Source organism: Protopterus annectens, chromosome 2.part1 (assembly GCF_019279795.1).
Source record: "Protopterus annectens isolate FY-2018-M chromosome 2.part1, PAN1.0, whole genome shotgun sequence".
Taxonomy (NCBI): domain Eukaryota; kingdom Metazoa; phylum Chordata; order Ceratodontiformes; family Protopteridae; genus Protopterus; species Protopterus annectens.
Window position 1 is genome coordinate 1642341867 of NC_056729.1, and position 10480 is coordinate 1642352346.

Consider the following 10480-nt stretch of genomic DNA (forward strand, 5'->3'; position numbering starts at 1 on the left):
GGTTAAGTTACTTAGCTCCTTGTAGCTTTGTAGAAGAGGGAAAGATTTTTTTTTCAGTTTTTCTATATATTGTCTCTCTTGTACATTAGAGAGCGAGTAGAATGCGTGAGACAAGGGACATCATTTAATTTCATTCTTGTTTCTCTAATGGGAGCCAGGGAGTTGAGAGTGTCTAGGAAGATGATATTAAATTTTGTAGTAGCTTCATTTGGGGGGGTAATGGAGGAATGACCAGTTAATAGTAGAAAGAGTTTGGTTAAAGTGGTCTGAGCTGAAATTGGAGAGTTTAAGTAATTCTATGAAATGGTGAGATTTACAGGTTTCCAGGGTGTGTCGTAGGATGCAAGTGGGAAGGTGGTCACTCAAGGTGTCAGGTAGAGTACATGGGTTGTGATAGAGATGGGGATGGGATGCAAGAATCCAGTCTAGTATGCAGCCAGTGTTGGAGCTTTTATTTAGGTGGGCAGTGTCAATAACGAGTTGGGTATATCCATACAGATTGATGTTAGGGTTTAGGGGGTCAGAGGATGTTGTGTTCCAATCAATGTTAATATTGACCAGTATAGCAGTTTCATAGGGGTTGGCTTGTGTGGTCCAGGCAAGAAACAGTCCATGGGCAGGGATATTGTGTCATGGAGGGGTGTAGATGGAGGCTATGGCTATCTTTTTGTAACTGTTTAGTTTGCAGTTGACTACAAGTATTTTGATAGGATAAAAGTTGGGAATAGGGATTGATACAGGGAAGAGGGTGGGATTGTTGGAGTACAGAATAGCTACGCCACCACCATTTTTGCAAATTCAGTCTAAGCAGAAAATGTTATATCCAGGAGGCAGGATTTCTAAATCTGAGATGTGAGGTTTAAGCCAGGTTTTAGAGACAGTAAGTATATCAGGAGACTGGAGAGAATTCCAGGAATGAAGCTCAGTGACTTTTTGGATATGCTTTGGATATTAAGGGAGAGTGTAGTTACTTTTTTGTGACAGAAGGGGGAGATGTACCAGTTGAGGGTGTAGTGGAAGATGAGGTTGGGGATTGAGGGGCGGAGTGGTGGGTGTGGTAAGGGTGGGAGAAGGAGAGGTAGAGACTGTTCCAGGGTTGGGGTGTATGTCACCGGATAGTAATAGGGTTAGGGTTAGCAGACTGTGTAGGGAGAAGCAAGCAGTGTAGAAGTGGAGTTTAGTTTTTATTTTGAGGGAAGTGAAAGGAATAGTGGTAGTTTGACTTTGTATAAGAGGGTATTTGAGTGGTTAAATAGTGATGGTGAGATAAAGAACTTTTGAATAGTATCAGGTGTCTATTGACAGTAGAAAAGGGCTGGGGAGGAGTTGGTGCTGTAAAAGTTGTTATGGTAGCTGGTAGATATCGAGAGGAGAAGTAGAGGACTTAAGTATAATAACATGATTTGAGAGGAGGTGGAGGAATGGGAAAGGTGTAGGGAGGAGAAGGTTGTGGGGTTGATAATAAAGGAGTGAGGATTGGTGAGTACATACTTAGGGTGTTGGGGTGAAAAGTGTAGAAGTGTGGGTGGGGAGGCTAGAGTAGAGTAAAGTAGAGAAGTGAGTAAAAGTTAGGTTAAGAGGGGCGTGGAGAACTCATGTAGGAGTGCCTAGAATAGGGCAGGTGGGTGTGGATTGGTTGTTTTGAGAAAGGAAGAGTGGGTCAATTGGTAGGTGTGGTTAGTGTGGTTAGAGTATAAATGTAGAATAGGCGGGAGTGGGTGGGAGTGGGGGTAGGGTTGGGGAATGGAGTGAGCCCGAGGTTAGCAAGGGTGAATGGAGTGGGTTGAACAAGGGCAATGTAGCATGATAGAGGCAATCAGTTGTCAGTAAATTAAATGACCCATCATACAATTTTTCAGGAGAAACCTTGTAAGTGAGCAAGACTAGTAAAAGGAAGAGTGTATTGGCCAGATAAATTTACAACCCACTGTTAATTAAGGGGGCAAAATGCTTAATTAATTATAACGTATTCTTTAAGATTTTATTTTTACTTTACAATTTGGGTACGGTATATCAAGGGAAGAAAAAAAAGGTCACTAGTCGATGGGGGAGGGAAGTGAGTCAAGTAGTGTGCAGGCCGGAATCTTAGGATTTTGCTAGCATATTTCACTTGGAGAGTAAGTTAAATTAGGTCAATTAAGTAACCTCAGTAACATGCACTGCAGTACTAATTCTTTGCCAGCTTTTGTCTAGCCGTGAAGATCACTATTTCAGGGGAGAGTTGCTGGAAGGAGTTTCTTACAGTGCATTACAGTGCAGGCCACCGAAGTAATGAAATTGAGAGCGGGACTGAAATGGAAACAACAAGAGAGACAGAAGAAGGATACAAAGACAGTATATTATCAGTAGTTAAATAGGAGTCTGAAGCTGTCTAACAGAAACAAAATGTTTTAACCACAAAACTGGTTAAAAATGAAATTGCACTTTCAATGGATGTTAAAAGCAGTAAAAACAGTATAAAATACATTACATATTTTTTTTTCAGAAAACAAGTAATCCTATAAACAAAAGCAGTACCATCTCTTTAAAAGAAACTCTTGTGTAGTCAATAACATCGCTTACGGGTACGCTTTATACACAAGACATAGAAATAATGCCAATTCTGGTCACAGGATAGATTCCGACCCACAACAAGAACTTTTAAACTAGATTAATTTTTAAAAAGCAAACACATATAATCAAATCAGGTAACAGTTAGGGTAAGGCTCATACTGATTAGCTGCTTCAATGTTTTGCTGGCAAGTCGTGCACTTAGTGCGACCACTTTATGCTTATGTGTGTTTGAAAGCAGCCAATAACAATACAGCATATAAAACAGCACATTACTGTTGAAAGCAACCTATATAACTAAAATATAACATGTCACAACAGCACAGTATCATAAGACGTTAACTTACTTGGTGTGCACACTACTGGAGGGGACACCGAGATCACATCTGATGCCACGGAACATTTGTTTAGTTTAAAAATGGTGCCAGTAGTTTAAGGGGAAAATGTAAACTCCATTTGGCCCCCCAGAGTGGGAGGGGCTATAAATATTCTGCATAGTCAATGCCTTACCGTTTCTCTTTTCTGTCCCTAATTATTACATATTTATTTTCTTTTTAAAGCAGGGAAAAGGGCTGCAACAGAAATAAATAAATAAAGATGGCTGGCTGATGAACCACTTTATTTATTTATTTTATTTTACATTTGTTTACTGGGAAAGTCCGACTGGATATATGTCCATTTTCAGCGGAGGCCCAGGGAGAAAGGCTTCAGAAAGCAGAGTATAAATACATTAGGAACAATAGAAACATTTAGAGATAAGTATAATATGCAGTTTTCAGTAGGGTGACAAACATGGATAAAACATAGTAGACCACATCAAAATCATGCAGCTTCAATCTACTTGACATGGATGATGCAGCACGATAGAGCCAATCAGTTGTCAGTAAACTAAATGCCCCATCTTACAATTTTTAAGGAGAAACCTTGTAAGTGAGCAGGAGTAGTAGAAGGAAAATGGTATTGGCCAGATAAATTTACAGCACGCTTTTAATTAAGGGGGGAAGAAAAATGCTTAATTAATGCTGTTACCATGGTATTGTCTCTTAGGTTCATAGGTTGAACTGTTTATAAGTGACTAGAGGCCTGTTTAAATCTAGTCATGTTTCATAGTAAAATTCGATAGGTATTTGTTCTTAATGGTTTTGTGGAAATATATATACTTGAACATGGGTAGCCTAGAATTTATAGGCTTCCACTCTCTAATAGAGACATATGTGCCAGACAAAGTGTATATTTGCAGTCCCCCATCCACTCAGCTAACTTTTACTTGAATAAGTGCAGGGATGCACTCTGCTTCACATTAATGCAAAGTCAATTCCAAAGAAGTGGTAGCCTCTGAGACACATACCCATTCCTCTAGCAAGTCCTATTTATGTTGCAGGCAAGATTTAGGTCCTTATATCAGATGTTACTGGTGCTCCTTGTTTTACAGATGTGTAAGATTTCCATTAGGGCTGGATCAGAGGATGCTTTGTAGGCCAAGCACATGCCACCTTTGAGCAAAATGTAGTATATATTCTTTTAGAGAGGAACGTCTTAGGACACTCCTCTTGTTACATATACCTGTCCAGGTATGTACTATAGGAAGCACTGTACTCAAAGACTGGTCCTATGAGAGCAGAGTACAATGGAACATTGACATGTTTAGACCTAGATGCCGTACCCCTGCTTAGACATTGTGTAGCATAGAATGATTTCCTCACTACAGTAGGCACATGATGGTTAAATGCTAAATCACTATCTACATGCTTTACCAAATCCCTACTGGGTCTACTCAAGGGGTGCATTGTCACTGTAGCAGTTTGCTGGGGTGGACATTTTTCCCAAAGATACTATGATACACTTTTTGGCACAGAGTTTCAGATTGTGTTTCTGGCACTAATTATTAATCTGTTTCAATCCTTCTTGGAGGATATTTGTGTTTTGAGGAATTCAGTTATTGCATCCAATTTGCAATCTTGAATCCACCCAAGCTCTTCTTATTTTGTGTCACCCCCAAACCTTTGTGGTGTAATCCAGTGTCTTATTTGCTTGCGCCATTTCCCATTTGTTTTCCTGCAGGTCCCTCACCCTTACACCAATTAATTATGCACAAGGTCTTTTTATCTCTTCTGATTTCCAGCTTAGATCTCTCTAATTTATATTCCACTACAGGGCTGTTATTCTCAAAGAGGTGCACATCGTTTATGCTGAATTCAGTTTCTTTTTTTTTATTTTCTGGCCATTTTATGACTCACTCAGACATGTAATATTAATTATGCTATGACTGGCTGTAAGTGTAGAGAGCTGCATGTACAGGCAACCATTAAAATGTGCCTCCAGGACAGTGGAACCCTGCGAAGGCATACCACAATTAGCTCTGTTTGACATAAAGTTATTTTTCTGAAGTTTTGCAATAACTTGCCAAACAGAATGTTTGATGATCAGTAAACATTGCTGGCTATCTTTGCTGTGAAAAAAAAATGTAAAATATGTATTTTCTGTTCAGTGACATTACTGAGTAAAAACAGTGAAGCTGAACTTCAGTGCTGAAAGTGTAAGAAAAATGGGTTTTGCATCCATAGACTTTGATGGGAACACCACTGTACGTGTATGTGTAAGGGTGTCCCATTAAAGTCTATGGAGGGACTGCATGTTAACCTCAGGTGGCATTAAGGTGGTAAACAGTAAATTTATTTAGGGCATGGTTTAATAAAAAATTACAAAGGTTTTTATTAAAAAATTGCCTGAAAACTTAAGCTCAGACAAATGTGAAAATACACTGCAGAACTTTACTCATTAAATACAGCAATGTATAGCTAAACACCTGCAATTCACTTTAATCATGTTAGAGAATTTCTATAATTCACTATTAACAGTAACTAACTAAAGTCTAAAAGAAATGTATGAAGTTGAAACAGTAAGGTGAAAGACTGCAGTTTTAGTTCAGTTTAATAGGTTCGTACTAGGCTATCGGCACTAGGGCCTATGCAAGCCTAGCCATAACAATTCCCTGGATATTTCCTCCCACAATAAACAGCACTTGCAGGTCATGAACCTAGGGCCCTGTACAATATAGTCACAGCAGTTAACCACTAAGCCATCACAGCTACGACTTGCTTTTACATTTAAGTTTTATTCCTTTTCATTGCTTAGGTTAAGGACTATCTAGTCTGCCAGCACAGAAGTATTTCACACCTTATTAGCACAGATTAATTTGGATGTGAATGAGTTAATCCCCTTCTTTTGCTGGAATCTCTTCCTGATCCTCCCAGCCTTTGTGTGATCAGGAAAAAGACTGATTGCAAAATCCATCAGTGTTGTGATAACAGAGACACCATAGATGTTAATGGCAACAACATTCACATCATCAATATTCTGATGGACATCTCTGTCCTCTGAAAGATGTTTGTGTCTTTCGGCTTTTCCCAGTTAGGGGTCGCCACAGCGGAACTCCGGTCCGCTAATGATTGGCAGTTGATTTTTACATACCGGCTTGCCAGGCCTGACGCACAACCTTCAACGAAGGTATGCCCATTCACGCATGTCTTCACACAGAAGACTCTCTAGCTGAGAATCAAACCGGACAGCGTCTTACTGTGAGCCAGTCTTTATTATCATTCTCAGATAACTATTGCTAGCATTTTGTTTAGCCATATTTCCCTTTTAGGCTTTAGTCTTATCCCTTGATGTTTACAAATTGCTTTGCATATGGTAATGAATCAAACATTCTGTTAAACTCTATTCATGCATGAATTATGTTCCCACTTTCTGCATAACATTTGCTATGTATCCATTATGATTATTCAGTCTGACGTTTTCCTCTGCTTAGAAATTCTCTAATATTCTCATTAGCTTTGTGTCAATGTGGGTTAGGTGGGTTTCCTGACTTGCTGCAATCCTTACCCTCTATCTTTATGCAGTGGTTACACTGTTGTTCATTTCCATTCTTAAAGCATCACTCGAGTTCAGAGATGTACTGAATCCATCAGATATTGCATCTGTGACTCCATCCATACATCCATCCACAGCCCCTTTTCCCATTTTTGCACACGGAGTCAGGGTGTCAATTCAGCAGTGACAGTCATCTAGACCTAGGGTAGGTAGCCCTAGCACTGCTGTTATTCCATACCACACATTTCTTGCATACACACACACACCTATAGCCAATTTAGACTGTTCAGTCACACCTGCTGCATGTTTTTGGAATGTGGGAGTAAATAGAAACACCTGGAGGAAACCCATGGGAATACAGGGAGGACCATACATACTCTGTACAGAAGATACCCCAGCTGAGAATTGAACTACAAAACCTCTTGCTGTGAGGTGACAATGCTATCCCCCTGCACCACCATCCCATATGAAAAATATTTAAATTCCTGGAGGAAGACTATCTGTGCCCCCTTATTTTCAGTTGTATGCCACCTCTTTCCTGGTCATTTAAACTTGAACACAATATCTCTGCTCTGAGCCATTTTCCCCTCTTGCATCATACCATCGTCACAGTTATGTATGTCAACTTGAAACTATTTTTTTAGAGTTCTAGATGCTCCTTGTACTTGTTGTACCTCTTAATATCCTGCTCAGTTTTCCTCTTTCTTTACTAACCCTCTTCATTTCTCTTACTTACCTAATGAAACCTTTGGGAGGACAATCTTAATGGAGAGGCAGGTGACCTTTTGGTGATGAAGGGGTAAGTTATTTAATATGGTCATGCCAGGGACTGAGTTGCTGTTATAACTTTTATATGATATTAACCTACCCTCTGACCCTCGGACATGAACATGTCATGCTGCAGAGTGATCTCCCAGAGACTGCCACTTCTCTAGAACAAGGTTCCAATTCACGCAAAACAGATCCCCTCCCTGACCCTCTTCAAACGCAACCTATATCAATGAATGGGTGACTGCAAATTCACTCCTGGGGTGGTGCTCATATCCCTCCTCGACAGAGTAAGTTAGTATTAACTACCATAAACCCTTACCTCTGCAAACATTACTCACCTAATCACCGACTAGGCAACTCGGGATAAATATGTCTACGCTTGTAAGGGCTCTAGGGCCATTAGCCTAGTGACCTTCTATGAACCTATTCACCTCTGATTTACTGTTGCAGTGACTATCTTCACAAAGAAGTCATACTCATTTAAAGACACTGATTCAAGTTCTACATTAATACAACGTTGCCAACATTTTTATTATTAGTAGTAATAATGGTAATGAGAAGTTTTCTGTGGCACAATGTGTAACTGCGATGAGGTTAGAGAAATAGGACAGCTGATGCAGGGTTCAAATCCAGTTTATAGATAACTTTCTCTGTAAATCACGCTGACTCTTTCACCTTTCTTATCTCTTCTTTTTCATCCCCATTAACCATCTCCAACTAATATATATCCTTAATCTTCTTCTATGAATACCCCCTCCTCACCCACCTCATCGTCTTACCTAGCTGCTGTTATCTCAACCTCTCCAAAATCAGAGATTTTCTACTTATGTTTTTCATAATTATTTCTGCTTATACCCTTCCTCTTCCTCTATTTTCTCTTCCTGCTCTAGTGACATCCTATCTCTTTAATGTCAGTATACATATACTGAACCTGTGTGCAATATCACTGCTGTTGTAGCAACATCTATTACAAGTTAACATGTATATGACTTATGCAAAATAATATAACTTCTCAAGTACATGATAAAAGTCTTTACTATTTTCTAAATACTGCCTGCAAAGTAATGCCTAAAATATTTAATTTTTATTCTTGCTAATTGTAAACGTATTTTATGAGAAGCTTTTCTCCCGGGCTTCCACTAAATATGGGTGTTGTGCCCAGTTGGACTTTCCCAAGGAAAAAGATAATAAATAAATAAATATTATTATTAATAATAGTAACACTAATAACAAATAAAAATAATACTCATCTTTTACTACATCCTCCTTTACATGTGAGTTTGTTAACTCTGTTGATGGTTACGTTAATTCTACTTGCATTGATTGTTCCTCTACAAGTACAAATATGTCTTTACTGCAGTAAAATACACTTGAATATAGATGTGTACAGCGTGTCTCTTTGCCATATCCTTCAGTTTAGGACAATTGCATTTATGTTTACCTATATTATTACAATAGCAGCTGGCTATTCTCCATCCAGTGTCTTGTCTGAGCTCTTCTATTTGCTATATTTTGAATACTTGTATTTTGCTGTGCTTTGGTGATTTTAAACACTCGCATTTTAATGCATTTTGGTGCCTTATGAGAAAATAGTTTTTGTTTTAATGTATTGTCTTGCTCTTTTGTGCCAGGGGCATGGTTGATAAGGGCTTTTGGGTCAATCCATTTATCCAATTAACAAACAAACAAACAAACAAATGAACAACAATTTTATAAATGATCATCTATTTTAGGCTAGTTTATAAAATAACTATATGGACACATATCAATATTTGTGATCAAGTTTCCAGGTCTGCATTTCAAATTTGAAGAAAAGCTTTTAAAATATGAATTTTCTAATTGCAGTTCTGAATTCTGAAGGAAAGCAAGCTCCATGCATGTGATTTTCTCGTACTGAACTCCGAGAAGTCCAGTACAATGACTTATATCTAGGAATATGCATAACGTATACATACTGTGCCTTTGTAAAATGACCAGACTGAATGCTGCTTTAAGTTCTCTATTAAATAATTACAGGTGTTTGCAAGTAACAAAGGAAAACATTGCATGAATAATAAAAATGAATGTAAGTACCTTCTGTAGAAGAAAAAGCCATTCTTGATAATCCTCAGCAGCTGAACAAGACACACGGATGCTTTCCATCATCTCACCTACAAACGTGAAATGAACTTTTAAAATAGTAGCAACATACAGTAAGCAGGCATGTACCATACATTTACACATACACCCATGTTATGGTAGCACTCACTGAATGCATGTTCTTTCAACTCAGTTACCTAAACCTGAAGTATAAAATGTAAGCATATCGTATCTAAGTGTATATATACGTATGCGGGTCTACTTCACTTCACCGACACGCCACAAAGCCGACACCCAAAACACCGAGACCAAAAGACCGACAACGCAGATGATCGACAAGGTGAAATCCCGACAGCCGAAACACCGACATGGGCAACGTGTGAGCGCGACTCGGTAAGTGTGTGATAGTGAAGGATTTAGGGTTAGGGAGCGGACAGGTAAGTGTGCGATAGTGAGGGATTTAGGGTTAGGGTCCGGAAAGGGAGTGCGGTAGTAGACTTAGGGTTAGGGTGCGGGTAAGGTAAGTGTGTGATAGTGACGGACTGTAGTTTTAGGGGCGGGTTAAGTGAGTTAGGGTTAGGGTGGGGTGAGTGTGCGATAGTGACAGACTTTATGTTTAAGGTGGGTTAAGTGAGTTAGGGTTAGGGTTAGGGTGGGGTAAGTATGCGATAGTGACGGACTTTAGGTTTAGGGGTGGGTTAAGTGAGTTAGGATTAGGTGCGGGTAGGGTAAGTGTGTGGTAGTGTCGGACCTTAGGGTTAGAGTTTGGGTTAAGGTTAGTGCATTTTAATGCATTTTGGTGCCTTATGAGAAAATAGTTTTTGTTTTAATGTATTGTCTTGATCTTTTGAGCCAGGGGCATGGTTGATAAGGGTTTTGGGTCAATCCATTTATCCAATTAACAAACAAACAAATGAACAACAATTTTATAAATGATCATCTATTTTAGGCTAGTTTATGAAATAACTATATGGACACACATCAATATTTGTGATCAAGTTTCCAGGTCTGCATTTCAAATTTGAAGAAAAGCTTTTAAAATGTAAATTTTCTAATTGCAATTCTGAATTCTGAAGGAAAGCAAGCTCCATGCATGTGATTTTCTCGTACTGAACTCCGATCTATCTAGGAATATGCATAACGTATACATACTGTGCCTTTGTAAAATGACCAGACTGAATGCTGCGTTAAGTTCTCTATTAAATAA

General features: G+C 38.9%; 1 long non-coding RNA gene across 1 annotated transcript in view; it reads right to left on the bottom strand.

Annotated features, from left to right (window-relative positions):
* The window catches only part of LOC122794570, a 143893-nt gene extending 134547 nt beyond the window's left edge, over positions 1 to 9346 (bottom strand). The window contains exon 1 of the long non-coding RNA XR_006363655.1: positions 9268 to 9346. This is a non-coding gene — a long non-coding RNA (uncharacterized LOC122794570). The remainder of the gene's footprint in view (positions 1 to 9267) is intronic.
* Between the last annotated feature and the right edge of the window lie 1134 nt (positions 9347 to 10480).